Source organism: Amblyomma maculatum, chromosome 1 (genome assembly GCF_055883805.1).
Source record: "Amblyomma maculatum isolate TAMU_Amacu chromosome 1, ASM5588380v1, whole genome shotgun sequence".
Classification (NCBI taxonomy): domain Eukaryota; kingdom Metazoa; phylum Arthropoda; class Arachnida; order Ixodida; family Ixodidae; genus Amblyomma; species Amblyomma maculatum.
Window position 1 is genome coordinate 103,973,069 of NC_139344.1, and position 17,175 is coordinate 103,990,243.

Sequence of the window (17,175 nt, forward strand, 5' to 3'; positions counted from 1 at the left end):
CCGATTTCGTTTACTGATCATTTCCTTGTTAGTGCGACTTTTGGAATGAAGGTTAAGAAATCTGTTTTCAACTGGCATCTATGGAAACTGAACAAGAAAATTTTGGAGGATGAAGAGTTTGTTAAGGCAATCACGAACGATTTGGAATGTTTGCTTAAGGGGCATGAAGAAAGCCATGCGGATAAATGGGAAAGATTTAAAGAGCAGGTGAAGATAAAAGCAATAGAAAGGAGCAGTGTTATTCGGTACAAACAAAGAAACAGAAAAGGAACTTCATGGTCAACTTGAGTGCCTGTTGTGCATGGAAAGCTGTGCGCCAGGAAAGTTCACTAAGCAAATAAGAGATGTGAAATCTCATTTAGAAAGAACCGACGCTGAGAAGCACAGAGCCGCGGTTATATACGCGCAAGAAGCGATAAACTGTGGGCTGGCGAGGCGCCGACAAAGCGAGCGCTATCAGATGAAAAAAGGTACGCTTGCCAGAAGGAAATCAGGCAAATAAGACATGAAGGGCAGATTACGAATGATGCTAAAGATATAAAGTGTGCGATTCTGAAACATTTTGCTGAGCTTCTGAGTAATACGCGCGAACATAGTGAAGGGTTTACAATAGAATATTTACGGCTAATGCCAACGCTCGAAGATCGTGTGAAAGAGAACCTTGAAATGCCTATTACAATGCAAGAGATAGAAAAGGCCATAGATGACCTCCCATGTGGGAAAGCCCCTGGACCAGATGGGCTGAGCGCCTCCTTTTACAAAGAATTTAAAAACTATGTTTCCAGCCTTATGTTGGAAGTGATAAGAGAAGCCTACGAACGCAAACAAGTGCCATTATCATTTACTACGTCACACATCGTACTTATACCAAAAAGTGATGATCCAGAGAAACGCCTGTTGGTGAAGTCCTATAGGCCAATAAGCCTGACAAAATCTTTATGAAGGTTTTAGCGAAGAGATTGCAGAGTGTAATATCCAAATTAGTCGGACCGCACGAAACGTGCGGCATAAGAGGTCGCAGCATCGCCACAAATATACATGTGGCACGAACCGTACTGGAATGTGTAGACACGCTTGGAAGTCAGGTTGCCATGATTCAGCTGGATTTGGAAAAAGCGTTCGATCGTGTATCGCACGACATCCTTTTCTCCATTCTAGAGCATTGTAACCTGGGCTCGGTAATTGTGGAGGGAGTGAAAATGGCGTACGCAAACTGCTCGACGCGTATTATAGTGAATGGCGATCTCACTGACAGTCTCGCAGTGCGTTCTTCGGTGAGGCAAGGATGCCCACTCTCTCCTCTGCTTTTTGCAGCCTATCTCGAGCCATTATGCTTGGCCATTCTCAATAATGAATGCATCTTGGGTTTCAAGCTTCAGTCGGCGCATGTGAAGCTACTTGCATACGCGGACGACATTCTAGTATTTTGTAAAAACAGAGAGAGCACTTGTGAAGTGGTTAACGTTGTTGAAAAGTTTTGTGACCAGACTGGATGTCGGGTTAACTGGGAAAAAAGCTCCGGATTTTGGCACGGCTTATGGGATGCTGAACCGGCTTCTTTCTCCCGATTGCAATGGTCTTCCTTGCCAATGCAGTATCTGGGTGTGCCCCTACAATGTTATCGCGATCCTAGCTTACACTGAAAGGAAGAAACAAATAGAGTGCGAGAGAAAGCGGAAGCATGGCAGGGAGGGCAACTGCCAATCTTTTCACGCGCGTTCATCTGCAATGTGTTTTTGATTTCAAAGATATGGTATGTAATGAATGTTCTATGTGCGTCACGAACTGCCATTCAAAAAATTCATCGTGTGTTTGCGGTTTTTCTTTGGACTTCGACCTGGGAAAAGACGAGGCGAACGAATTTATTTCTTTCTTTAAAAAGCGGAGGAGTCGGATTGATTTATTTGTTTCTGCGCCAAGTGGTATCGCGCTTTTTAACACGGTAGCGTTAAGGAGCTCGTGTCGCAGAAAAGCCGGTGTCGTCGGCGGCGTTGGCCGTGAGCGATAAATCCCGGCATGCACTTCATAAATAAACATGCACTTCATAAATAAAAAGCAACTTCCAAGATGGGCTGGGTGGGAATCGAACCAGGGTCTCCGGAGTGTGAGACGAAGACGCTACCACTCAGCCACGAGTTCGATGCTTGAACGCGGTAAAAAAGCGCTTCTAATGAATGCGGTGTTGCCTTAGAAACGTGCCGTAGAACGTTATACTGCGGTGTATATCGGTAATTATGAGCATGTTACTTACAGAAGTCGCAGTTACACGAGTAGCGAAGTACGTTTCCGCTACATTTCTGCGCTCTGCGCACATGCAGAGCCATCTTGCGGCAAATACAGAAGAACCCCTCCTCGCAATGTGCGGCGCTGCCCCGACACGTGGCGCGCCACTCGCCCCTGACGTTTCGCCATGCACCCTGACGGGTTGTAGAATCAAGCGTCTTTCCTTTCTTTAGATCACTATCTTCGCTCACCCGCTTCTCCTCTTCGGGCCGCGCGGGTACTGGTGCGAGGATGTCCCAATACCCTTGCGTTTGATAAGTTTTCTCGACGAGGTGCAATAACGCTATCGCGTTCCACTCTTGAAGGCGATGCTTAAGCGTCCTCCAAATTTTTTTTCTTCGCGACCAAAATGACACCTTTTTAAGAACAGTCATACAAGTGCGGCTGCAAAGGCTGTTACCCGGATTTGTTGTCTCCTCAAGTGAAAACATGCGTGGTGCTGTCACAGGATATTTACGCGAGGTAGTTCTCTCTCACAAGTTGTTAGAAGTGCGTTTTTCCCTTGAATATTTGTACAGTGTTGGCAAGAACAAGCTGTATAAGGACCTAGTGGAAATCATGCTGCCGGCACCTTTATATTGGGAGCCCTACCGTGGAGGCCCAGGGCAGGATATTTTAAAACGAGTGAAGAGGATGCCAGTTAGACCGGCCGCCAAAACGTTCTTTTTTAAGTTGCACTCGAACACTCTACCCGTCAAAACCTGGCTTCACGAAAAAGGAATCTATGTCCCTTGGACGACAAACTGCCAGCTTTGCAAGAAGCCAGAGACAATCGAACACATATTCTTAGACTGCTGGTATGCAGTATTTGATTTGGACGTGCTACAAAGAACAATTGAAAAAGAGCTGCCACTAAACCCTTATGGCGTCCGGTTTTTACCGGTGGAGAACGAAGACGTGCCCTATGATTTAATAATGCTTCTAGGCATCCACAGCTTGTGGAAAACACGAATGCAAGTAAGGCATGAAGATATTAACATTCGCAGTGTGCGTGAAAATTTTGTTGAATATGCTGTTTATCTACGGGAATGTATCTGTGCGCTCCCTGACCCACCACAGTGGGCAGAAATTCTGGATGACCTGGTAAAATTGAAGAAAATTTAACCTCACACGCGTCAGCTCGAGGGCAGCTGAAGTGTTTTATTAAGTGTGACCATTTGTTGTTCATGTATACTTCGGAAATAAAGAAAAAAAAGCTGGCGTGGCGGAGTGGTTAGCGTGCTCGTCTCGCGCCCCGGAGGCCCACGTTCAATTCCTCAGGTCGGCGATTTTTCATACTCGTTTTTATATATTAATGCTTCAGGGATTTTTCGCTCGCGGCCAACGCCGGACGACGCGGGACGGCGGCCGCCGATGACGACACCTACTTTTCTGCGACACGGGGCCCTTAACGCTATCGCGTAAAATGTCGATAGCTCAGTTGCTAGAGCGGTGGACTGTAGTGGTCTCTAGAGTTGCAGTGATCCACAGGTTGCTGCGAATCCGGATCGATGGTGTTGAATTTCTTGTTTTCTTGGACTGTTCAGTTACCCTCTCGCATGAAACACTATGATACCTGCCTCCGTCCTTTAGGGGGAAAGACAAGGTTTTTCTTCTTTCCTGGCCTTCTAATCCCTGTTCAAGAAAGCGCTGAATTTATGCGGGTCTTGTCCCCGAATGGCTTTCAGGCATGCAGACATCGATGCGAGGAAAATGCGGCAGTATTTCCCGCGAAGCCGTTTCGAGTGTTAGTGATGTTAAGACACAAAACGAAGTGTCTGAGTGGCTTCCGAGAATGGAAGTGTTGCTGCATATGTCTGATTTGTAGTGGATCACCCAGCCCGAAATTGCATGGTTTTAACCCGTGTTGTGTATTTGTGGAGTAGTGTTCTTTATGTGTAAAATCTGATTATAAATGTGGCGATAAAGACAGAAAAAAAGTCGAAAGCTCAATTGGTTGCACGGTGGACTGTAGTGGTCGTTGGAGTTGCAGTGATTCATAGGTCGCTGGTTGGAATCCGGCTCGTCTGAGTGAATTTCTTGTTTTATCAGCCTGTTCAGTTACGCTGACGCATGAAGCGCTGTGATTTCTGGCTTTTTTGCTTTATCGCATTTTGACAATGACATCATCAAGAAATAAAATGCGTCTGCAGCACTTGCACTGACACTATGATTTACAATTTTGTTTTCAGTTCAACCAAATCACGAAGCACATTTATCCATGTTGGCAGCTCAGAGAGTGCCCTATAGACTTCTCTGAGACGTACAACCCCTTTAACGAAATTCTCACGTACAGATCTCGCAACAATAATGGCATTGTTGAATTGTGTCCGTAAACTATGGAGGCCAAGGAGCATAAAGGTGTCATAACGAATGTCTCCTGTTTCTACCGGTAGAAATCTAATGCCATAGAGATATAACGGTAAGTCCTTTATTGTTCGTTTATGCATATCCTAGAACAAAAAGGCATCCCAGTAATCTGAAAACAAGTGATCTGTTGTTTTCCGGTTTCTTGCATAAAAAGATTTGTCGACCAAGGATCAAGGCCTTTTTCATACCTTTATGTTTTGACCAACACTGTGTTAGTGGAAAATTTTAAAGTAATGTATTTAAAGATGTGTATACTGGCATTCTTTTAACTCTTCTGAGTACATCTGCTCCTGGACCTCCGCAGTTTGGCAAACAATACACGGGTAAAGGGAACATTGTTCGCAATAGATTTTTGCAGAATTTTTTTCTAGTGGTATTGGAGAGGTAAGTACTGCATTGAAAATCCAACAATCAACATTCTGTACGCAAGCATACCTTCACTGAAACACCCTCTAAAGGCATCACGCATTCCATCAAGCGAGCATACAATGAACCCTGGAAGCAATCTATATAAACGAACTTGCATAACTGTGCGAAGAAATACGTCCCGGACTTGGGACCCGATCAGCCTTCCCTTAATCTAAGCCAATGTGGCTTTCAATAAACGTTTTCATCATCATCATTCTGATCGTGAAGAAACATAAAACGCGAAACGAAATGTCGTAAAAATAAATGCACAAAACCGAGACCATTTTTCTTCACCAGCAAGAATAAGTTTGTTCCTCTGGTCTTTTCCCATGTCGATGACCAAATAAAAACGTCAAAGACCCGGTGGATGCTCTGAATATTTATCCGTGAGGCGCATAGTACATTCAGGACGAACAAATCTTAGAAATGAGAAACAGGTTACACACAGTGGCTCGGGAGCACATTGACAGTTGTCTCCCTTGCCACCCGCGATACATTAGTGGTGCGGGAGGAGTCCGTCTTTGGACTCCTTCTTTCTCAATGTCTCCCTTGTCAAGCGTTCGCCTTTTCCTTTACCACTGCCACCTGTTCATTGCAGTATGACTCCGGGATGCTATATTATTCTAGTGGCACACCAAGATACGTAGTTGGAATAGTAGACCAGCGAATTCTGGTGTTGTAGTCTGGCGTTTCATCCCAGTCTCTGTGCCAGAACCCTTAACTCTTATCACAATTTGTTTGCGCCCCTGTGCATATGCAAAACATTTCAACAACAGCATTAGCCTCACAGACACTTTTTACTTGAGCAAAACACAGCCACGTCGTCGGCGTACGCCAAGATTTTCACCTGCACTGAGAGTAACGTGAAGCCCGTTGTGTGATCAGAATTACAAATAGTCAGAGAAAGGGGCTCGAGATATACTGCGAACAGCAGAGGCGACAGAGGAAATCCCTGCCTCACTGAAGAGCGCACGTGCAGGTTTTCCGTGAGATCTCCATTAACAATGATGCGTGTTGTACAATTCGCGGACGCCATTCGCACGCCTTCCAAAATTACGCTGCCTACGTTAATTAGCATGATCCAGCAAGGTCAACAGAACTACATTCGACACGCGGTCAAAGGTCTTTGTGAGACCTTACTGCATCATTGCCACCCTGTCGCCTAATGCGTCGCAAAATTCTAGGACACTACGCGCTGTGTGTATATTAATGGCGATGCTCCGATCCTTGATGCCGCAAGTTTGATGATTACCTACTAACATAGTTATGACACCTTGCAGACGTTTTCCCAGAATCTTCATGATAATCTTATAGTCCACGTTAGTGAGGCTTATCGGGTGATGAGAGCCTACCAAGAGACGTTTTTCTGGGTCGTCAGTTTTTGGTATCAGTAAAATATGCTAAGTGAAGAACGATGACATGCGTTTTTTTCTCGTGAGCCTCTACAACAACTTTCAGCAGGATCTGTGCTATGGGGGCCTTGAAATGTTTATAAAAGTACGCTACTAAACCATCAGGTCCGGGAGCTTTACCTAATGGCAGTTCATTTCAGCGTCCTCAAATTCTTTATTCGAATTGGGCTGCTCAAGGACCTTTAACTTCGTCATTGATCTTTGGCATAAACGACAGGAACTCGGTTTCGAACCCACTATAAACGTTTCGCTCTTGTCCCATTAAGTCATGTTCAGCGATAGCGCATTTGATAATACTGCTATCGGCCGACACCTTGTTCCCGTTCTGTATCTGACTTGTTTCTTTTTTGCACGCATGTCTTTTTTCATCACTTAATGCGCGCTTTGTTGGTGATTCCCCTGCCCACAGTTTCTCGGCGCGTGCGCGAACCACCGCGGCTCTGTACTTATCTGCATCTAGTCTTTCTAACTGCACTTTTGCATCTCATATTTATTTAGAAAATATTCCTGTCTGAGCGTTCTCTATAATAATAAGCTTCGGAGATGGATTTCCTTTTACCTTTCTTCATGCTTGATTCTGCTGCTTGTTTCAATAGCTCTCATTTTTACTAGCTGCTTAAACTCTTCCCATTGAACACCGTAACTTACCGGTTGCTCTGCAAGCAGCTTTTCTAGCTCTTTTTTCTACGCCATTTACAAAGCCTCCTTTCTCCAACAGCTTATCATTCATCTTCCAGAAAGCCCAACTAAAGCTTTTTTAAGAACATTTCCTGCCAAAGGTTGCAACCACTAGGCAATGGTCGCGGAACTTGTTCCGGTTTACCTTCGTACGAGGTACACAAGGGAACAATATCTGTCGACACATATACTCGGTCCAGACGAGCATGGTTTCTTCCTTGGAAGTGGGTGTATTTTGGGCGTGTGCCAGCCATATAAACACTGCCTATATCTTCTAAACTATGGTCACTGACCAGGAGATTCCAGAATTCAACACTTTAATCACGTATTGATGAAATCTTGACACGATCGACTGCCTGATAAACGCAGTTCATATCACCCAAAAACATGAGTCTTGTTGCAATTCAAACCAGATTCGCGTCGCTCAAAAAACAATTTGCGTTCCATTTCTACACTCGGTGCGTACATACTTGGCGCAAGAGGAAGGTCACAGTACAAGAAATCGGCGACCAGGAGGCGTCCGCTTTCAGACGAAATGAGCGGTTGCATTTTTATGCCATAATTGTTCCTTATAAAGAGAGCACAGCCTTCTGACGCTACAACAGAATGGGACACATACACACGTCAAAGTGCCCACAAAAGGCGGGCACCATTCGATCTGTTGCTTCCTGGCTTTCAATTTTCGTTTCCTGGATTGCGACAACGTGTGGGTCATTATCTAGAAGAAGTCGATTAAGCTGACATTGTCTCCTTTGCTCCAAGGACTCGAACGCTTAAAGTGACTATACGTAGCGCTTCGCAAATTTCGACTGCCATATCGCAAGAAAAAGCCGCCTTATTGCATAATGTCCGCCTTCCGCCGTACCTTTCGCTGGGTATTTGTCACCGCGGACGTGCGCTCGCCAATCATCGGCGCCGACTTTCTATGGCACTGCAGGCTCCTAGTTAACATGCTGCAAAGCCGCATACTGGATTCCTAAACGAAGCTAGTTGTCCAAGGCGCCTCTTGCCGGGATCCACCACTCCGGCTCCTCTAGGCGCACAGCACAGTTCCCGACCCTTGGTCCAGCGTCCTTGCCGAGTTTCCGGACGTTTTTCGACCCCCGTCCCTTCAAGCACCGGTTGCGCACAGCGTGACTCACCATATTGTGACGACTGCGCCTCCCGTGTTTGCTTGCGCTCGTCGCCTCGCACCGGATCACCTTGCTGTCGCCAAAAAGGAATTCGAGCACATGATGGAGCTTGGCTTCATCCCTCCCTCCTCCAGTCCTTGGGTATCGCCCCTCCACGTGGTACCCAAAAAAAGCGGCGACTGGCGCCCGTGCGGCGATTACAGGGCTCTCAACAAGGCCACAATCCCTGACCGCTACCCGATTCCACATATCCAGGATTTTGCATCGGCCCTTCATGACTGCACAATCTTCAGCAAGGTCTATCTCGTGAAGGCATATCACCAGATTCCTGTAGAGCCCTCGGGCATCCCGAAGACCGCTATTATTACGTCTTTTTGCATGTTTTAATATCTGAGAATGCCTTTCGGTCTTCGCAATGCAGCCCAGACCTTTCAGCGCTTTGTTGATCAAGTCCTACGCGGTTTGACGTGCTGCTTTGCCTACCTTGATGATATTCTCGTCTTCAGCCCTACGGAAGAGGCCCGCAAGCTCCACCTGCGTGAAGTCCTCGCCAGACTCAGCCGCTTTGGTCTTGTGGTCAATGGAACGAAAAGCGAGTATTATGGCGTTGCAGAGTTGGACTATCTCGGCCATCGCGTGAACGCCCAGGGCATCCGCCCGTTACCGGCCTGTGTCACCCCTATCACTCAGTTTCCCCGGCCCACTACCACCCGCCAGCTACGCGAATTTCTTGGCCTCGCCAACTATTATCAGCGTTTGATTCCTCGCTGTGCTGCAATACTGCAGCCTCTTCACGACATTCTCTCGGGCCACAGCAAGCCGACAGCTCTTGGCGCTTGGAGCGAGGCCGCTGTCTGCAAATTCAGCGGCATCAAAGCTGCCATCGCCGGCCTCACGCTCCTCGTCCATCCCAAATGTAATGCGCCCACATCCCTCATGGTTGACGCATCGGACACTGCTCTCGGCGCGGTCTTGCAACAGTTTGTTGCTCGTGTTTGGCAGCCAATCGCCTTCTTTTCCAAGAAGCATGCGCCCCCTGAGCGCCGCTACAGCACCTTCGGCCAAGAGCTGCTTACAATATATTCAGCCTCGTGAAGCACTTCTGTCATTTTCTCTAAGGACGCACTTTTCGTATCTTGACTGACCACAAGCCTCTGACGTCTGCGCTGGCATCCAGCAGTTCCTCGTACGCTTCTCGGGAAATCAGACAACTCGCCTATATTTCCGAGTTTACCTGCGACATTCGTCACGTCAGCGGCAAGTCGAACATAGTTGCCGATGCTCTTTCTCGCGCTGAAGAAAATGCGACGGACAACTGGCGGCCAATCATCGACTTCACTGCTATGGCTGCTGCTCAACAAGCCGATGCCAAACTGCAACGGCTTCGCACGCGCGACATCTCTCTGGTATCGGAGGACGTCTTGCTCCCAGACTGCGCTGTTCCTCTCATCTGTGATACGTCGACCGGTCGCCCTCGCCTTACGTGCCTCCATTATACCGCCCATCCGTGCCCTCCATTCTTTGGCCCACCCTTGCATCCGCGCAACTGAGCGCATCGTCACGGCTCGTTATGTCTGGCCTCGCAACAACATCGACGTTCGCTGCTGGTCGCGCACGTGCCTCAGCTGCCAGCAAAGTAAGGCGCACCGACACACTGCGACTCCTCTTGGATCAACACTATAGCCAAATGGGCGAGTTGGTGGAACATATTGGATAGAAAAACAGAGCAAAAGACAAGCACAAGACAGCGCTTGTCTTGCGTTACTTTGCTCTGGTGCTTGTCTTTTGCGCTGTTTTTCCATCCTCTTGGATCCTTCGCGTCCACGGACGCCCACTTCAGCTATCAGCATGTCGACATTATCGCTCCTTTTCCTCCCTGCGGGAACCACCGCTACCTGTTAACCTGCATTGACAGGTTCATGAGGTGGCCTGAAGCGATGCCCCATCTGGACATAACGGCGGAGTCGATCACAAGAGCGCTCATCACACTCTGGATAAGTCGCTACGGCGTTCCTTCCACCATTACGACTGATCGTGTTCGTCAGTTTGACTCAGCATTATTTGCTAACCTCTCTCGGCTCCTCGGCGTCAACCACATTAAGACGACCTCTTACCGCCCTATTTCGAATGGTATCATCGAACGTTTTCACCGGCAGTTGAAAGCTTCATTTATGGCGTCCGCTTTCCGTGCACCATGGATTGAGCGCCTATACCCTTCATCCTGCTTGGTCTCCGCACCGCACTTCGCAGCGACTCTTCCACCTGTGCAGCAGAGTTGACGTTTGGCACCACTCTCCGTGTCCCTGGCGAGTTCTTCCAGCCCTCGCCACCCACGCCTCCTGGCGTCACAGATTACGCCTGCCGGCTACGTAGCGCTATAGGCAATGTCATTCCACCACGTCAGCGCCAGTGTTCCCGTCGTATCCACGTTCCCCCCGACCTGCAGCGGTGCATACACGTCTTCGTCCGCTACGACGCTGTACGTCCACCCCTACGGCCGCCGTACGATGGTCCGTACCAGGTGCTCCAGGGTGCTCCTAAGTACTTTCTACTGCGTATCAACGGCCGGGAGGACACGATCTTCGTTGATCGCCTTACACCCACCTTGACTCAGATGTCATCGCAAACTTTGCCAATGCAACCCCTCCCGATCGTGCCACTTCTCGCCGCGTAGGATTCACAGTCCCAGTGTCCGCTTTTCGCCATTCCACTTCACTCATGGCTTCATCGCTAGAGGGGGGGGGGGGGGGGGGGGAGGAGGGGGCTGTGGCATGCCATCGTCGTCTCGGCGAAGAAGAAGACGACAGCCTCAGCATGCCTGCCAAGCACGCACAGTTAGTACTACGTGGCAGCAGGATTGAATGCCGGTGGTTCGCTGTCCCGTTCCCGCCTGGCACAGCGGGTCCTGCTAAAAATATATATTTGGGAGACCCCACGACCAGTGCTTCTTTTGTTAATCTCCACAAATTTGGTGACCCGGACGTTGGTAACCCCCCTACACCCAAAACCGAGCTCAACTGCTCACATTTACGGAGGCGGTTTACCCGCCTGCCCTGAGTCCACCGGAATATTTGGCCGCAGTTTTAAGGTGAACTCCTCATAACTGGAGCTTTTGGCGGTCGCTAGCCGCTACCGCTGGCGTCCATGTGAGGCACACCGGACCCGGTTTTGTCGTGGGGGCGTTTTCAAGCGGCGAGGCTGGTTGCATCTGGTGAAATTGCATGTGCTTGACCGCAGTTTGGATAACGTCCGCCGCAGACTTCACAGGTGTCACAGTCACCTCTTTCGGCGTGTAAGCGGGTGCTGCAGAATTTGCAGACAGCTGTTCGGTCACTGCGGCGACATTAGGTTGTCCCTCTGGTTGTTCCGTCGGGGCAGACGTCGACGTAATTTCCTTCCCCGAGGGCTCACTTGCCGCCTTCGAAGCCTTCAACCTCAACCTCAACCTTCGAAGCAACCTCAAAATGACAAGACGCGTCGTTTAGCCCCTGTCAGACTCGCCTTGCAAGAGCCACATTTCCTTGAGACGCCAATCATTTTTGCATACGATGAGAAGGCGAGTCGCACATCCTCATCAGGAACGCCATGGTTCAACCAGTGCAGCTTCATTCGCACGTCCTGGTTGGCGGGAAAAATTATAAGACAGCGGCTACCCTTTACTTCTAAGTCGCCGGCGCTCACAATTTTCTTTACCATTTCTGTGTCCTTGAATGTCACTGCCCCCACCTGAATCATGCGATACGCCCCGAAGGCGACCCCTTCTAGCAAGAGCGATTTCCGAGCGAGTGCATCTCGGAAATCTTCTACGCGATATGGGTGGGCCCTGAGATCACCGTGCCAAAACACGGTGTTCATAACTAAACGCCCTGTAGGCAGACTCGGATATACATGGTACTCGGTTGCTGTTGAAAAATAAGCAGCAAGAGACCTATTTCCGCAGCTGGACATAGCCGCTGTAGTCGCTCCGACGTAGCCCGTCATCGCACGTCCGTCAAGCTCGGTGGCTGGAAGTGGGATCTCCTGATGCCTACCTCCAGCCTTTCAAAGGGGAAAGACGAGATTTTTCTCCTTTCCTGGCCTTCTAATCCCTGGCCGTGAGGGTGATGAATTTATACCAGCCTCGTCCCCGTCGACGTGGAATCCCCGTTGGGGATTCCACTTCCGCGCACCAAGCGTGACGGACGTGTTCATCATGGGCTCCCAAGGAGCGGATTCAGCGGCCCAGCTGGGCCGCGGTATCAGGAGTACTGACAAGCCAGCCGAGGATTATAAGCTGATTCTGCACACTTGCCTACAGGTTCGAGTGTTTTGCACACTGTTCTTTTCCATGGCGACGTGGAGAAGAAGAAGAAGGAAGAAGAAAAATAATAACAGACGTCCAGTAACCCTTTGACTTCGATAGTGCAGTTCTCAGCCTCAACGAAACCTGGTCCCGCTTGCACGAAACAATGTAGCTAAGTGCATACTTAACTGAGTCTAAAGGATAGGCCGCTAGCATGGCCGTTTAAGACTGGAGGTGAGATTGGGCTTCAGTCCTGACTTGAATAAGTCGCTTGTAGGATTACAAATCTAGTGCCTTCTTAGTTCAGATGCAAGGACGCTAGGTACCTAAGCAGAAAAATTAGGGAAAGACAGGGATGCGCTGGCCCTGTACCAGCTGTAAGATGTAAACATTCCGTCCGTCTTGCGCTGCTTAAAAGCCGTGACATTGCTTTTTGTGGCTTAAGATCTTGTTACGAGGTAAAATGCGCCAAGTGGCTGCTGAGGGCATTGAGGGAAGCCACTACGATGAACACAAGCCGAACCGAAGCGTTCGGAACCCGAAGCGTCTTAAATAAGTCTGGTCTTACTAAAGACACCGTTTAAGTCTAGACTTAGCTCGAATTTATCGTGCAAGCCGGCCCTGTTTTCTGCTAAGCTGTTCCCCAGTGTGCAAACGATCGCCGGCCCCGACAAAGTATTAAGGCGAAAGCCTTTAATGGCTCTTACTGTCGGCCTTCGTCCGGTCTCACTAAAGCTGTCAAACAAATGACGTCGTGATGGCGTGATCAGAAACATAAAAATTCTGCCTCAACCGGGAATCGAACCTCCATCCCTCGGATCCCCATCCGAGCGCTTCAACCAACTACGCCATTCCCGGAATTTTTTTTTTGTTTATGGCATGAAAGTACTTGAAGCCTGATTTGACTAGCTCCCATCTCGTAACCTGTCATACACAGTGACACCAGCATCGAGCTTTCTCTTTGTCCACACATAATTCCGGGAGGCATGTACATGCATCGAGTAAAGGTAACCAGGCAGGAGGTCGCTCCTGCGCAGCACATATCCCCCCCCCCCCCCCCGCACCTTAGTACACTGTCCTCTGAACAGAGACTTCGATGAACGTTTAGCTCTGTGTGGCGATCTGTCATGCGGCTTTTGCACAGGCTAAACAGTCCCGTGAGCACAAAAAGATCACATAGAACCTCAGAAGCATCCATCGTAGGCAAACATCTTATGCCCGGTATAGTGGAAAGCCAAGCTTAATTCTGCTGATCTACCGTGAGGATGTTAGTAGCGATGACAATGACGCTGCAATTAGTGATAATGACAGTGATCACACTGACGACGAAAATGACGGTGGGTTTAATTGTTAATATTAATGAGAACAAACGCGATGCGCACTGTGCAGCAGCAACACTCACACTTTCGCATTTCTGCAGTGTAGATTCAATAGTGCTCTAGGAATATTTAGTTGCATTTATCCACTCCAATCATGCATGCCGCTACCTGTAGACGAATACTGTATTCCATAAAATCACGGTCTACATACGTCCAACCGCAATGCGCATCAGTTCAGTTCAGTCGTTCAATCGTGTACGACTCTTCGTGACCCTATGGACCATATCACGCCACGCTTTCCGGTCTCTCACTATCTTCCTAACATCACATAACTTCATCTGCAGCGCCTCGAGGATGACATCTAACCATCGCGTTCGCTGCCTACTCCTTCTCCGGTGACCCTCAACCTAGCAATGCATAAATGTAATGAGCCGCAAGTACAAAGAACTGAGAGAAGTAGTTTATTAACTATATAAAATACTAAATAGCAACTGAAACTACTGCGAACACCAGCCTTTCACGATATTTGCAGAACTGCTAACCAAAATGAAATGTTTCTTATTAATCGTTAGCCTGAAAGCACTTCAGTTCTCTTCGCTTTCACGCAACTATAAATGAATCTTAATCAATCAGTTAACATCTGTATGCACGTACCCAGACGAGAGGTTTAGTCGCGGGGGATACTAAGTTCTATGATGGCCCGCATGCTTACACGGCGATGTGACGCGTGTTGCTCATATATTATTCTATTTTTCACGCGTTAGATTCAATGAGTTCACAGCAAAGAATTACATGTTGAAGAAGGCAACGCTACCTGTTTGATAAAGGCACATAGCGAATTCAATTATGGCCAATTAGTTTCCTTGCAGCTGGTTTCAGGATACGATGTTATGCCGTAATTCTCTCAGACGAAATTCGTCGACTGAACCGATGTGACAGCCAGGAGCCCAAGTTCAGACGCATCTTTCAAAAGCGCATCCCGTAGAAAACCGATAATACACAAGCAACCCGATCGTGCACATCGTGCAGGAGCATTCCAGCCATATTCTACATACGGGCATTCCTTAAATTTTCATTTGCGAAATCCCAGCGATTGCGTAATCGCGAACCGACTGACTTAAGAATTAAGTATGCAATCGCTGCAACTTCCACATTCGAATATTCTCCCCGCATTCGCCCAGCTGGCACATAATGCTAAGATACCTCACGATATATATATATATATATATATATATATATATATATATATATATATATATATATATATATATATATATATATATATATATCATCATCAGCCTGATTATACCCACTGCAGGGCGAAGGCCTCTCCCATATTTCTCCACTTAACCCGGTTATATATATATATATATATATATATATATATATATATATATATATATATATATATATATATATATATATAACAGTTCGATTGCCCCGCATGTTTCAGCATTGTACCATTCTATATTTCGTTACAATATTTACAACTCGCCTGTCATTGGCCATTAATACGCGATGACGTGTTCTCTTTACTTTACATTTTTGGCGCTTTTTAGCGTAAATAGCCTTTTATAAGTTCGTAATTTTGTTTTCTCTGATCATTGCTTTATCTCTTCCAATCAACTGCCATAAAATAATTTGCAATCCGACCCCCTGGGCAAGGAAATTAAAAGGGAGTTGTTCCTTTTCCTTCGTGGATGCATTCCGGGGTGCTTTAAGCTAAAAACCGTCCTTTCCTTTAGAACGATTTCAGAAGATTTAGGACAATGGTCCACTTTATAGTGTCCGGAAATAAGCCTCCCGGTTCATACAGCCTATGAGTCGGATGGCTCCGTCTGAGAGACCGAGACAACGGAAAAGCCATACCAAAGAAGAAAAAGAAAAAGGAACATGAAGCATCAGGAGAAGGAAGAAAAAAAAAGAGGGAAGAAGAAGAAGAAGGAAGTAGAAGTACAAAAAAAAGAAAAAGAAGAGGAATAAAAAAGGAAGAAGAAAAAGAAGAAGAGAAAGGACAAGAAGGAAAATAGGAAGGGAGAAAAAGAACAAGGAGAAGGAAAAGAAGAAAATAAAAAGAAGGAAAAGAAAAAAAAGATGATGATGAAAAAGATAAAGAAGAGAAAGAAAAAGGAAAAGAAGAAGCAGAAAAAGAAGAAGTAGAAGACTCGGTCACCCGCAGCTAATGCTTTCTCTCCACATTCGGTTCAGCAGCATTGAACCCTTCTCATTTATATGTGGGCTGGTAGCTTACGCTCTCGCGTCATACCCTTAAAGGATGAGCTTAAGTGTCTCCAATAATGTTGGGCCTTACACTGATAGGGCGTGATAGGAGAATAATGTAGCAGGCAAAAGAAGCGTCCGCCGTTGCTATCGCAATTCAACTAGGGTTAACCAGAGCTAAATGTCGTGACGCTGGGACTAAGTCGACCCGGCCTTCACTTGGTAGCGTGCAGAGACTCCGGGTTGATGAAGGATTGAATCTTCGAAGTTGGTAAAATATATACAAGCAGGTTTAATGGCACTTTGAGAAAACTTATTTACATGAAAAAGAAGGGTATATCAGCAAAATGGCAAGCGTTAAGAGTTCATAGCGAGAAGCGTCTGGATGAGCCGTTTACCCAGGGCTCAGAGCGTCATTTCGTGCTCTGCAACGTCCTTAAATCCCCTATGTCCAGCCCCTCTCTGAAGATACTGACCAATCAGTTCCAGGGCACGCCCCTCAGATATCGGCATGCAATCGAACACATCACTGCACTGACTGGTCCGGTATTGTTTCGTTGGGCGTGGTCACTTGTTGGCGGGTAGAGCTTGGGAACGGCGAGGAGGTACATTTCTATTCTTCAGCAAAGATCCGATATGGTGGTTCCGGCAAGTGCCCCAGAAAAGGCCCGCCTCCTGCAGGTGTTCAACGGGATCTGGGAAAGCGGCATCCTTCCCGAGAGTTGGACTACGGCCATCGTGGTCCCCATCCTCAAGGGGAAGAAGCCCCCCCAGCAGCTCTCGTCCTACCGCCCCGTGTCCCTGACATCTGCAGCCTGCAAGGCCATGGAGTCCGTGGTCCTGGAGCGCCTCTCTTGGATCGCACGGGTGAAGAACTTTCTCCCTGAAAGCCAGTCCGGGTTCCGGAGACACAGGTGCACAGCGGACTCCATCGCGGACGTGGTGTCCACCCTGGAAGAGGCACAGTACATGGGCGACGTCGCCTTTCTTGCCCTTCTGGACGTCGAGTCTGCCTTCGACCACCTACCACACCAGGCCATCCAACAGGCTCTGGATGACCTGGGAGTCACAGGTAACCTGCGGCGTTTCAT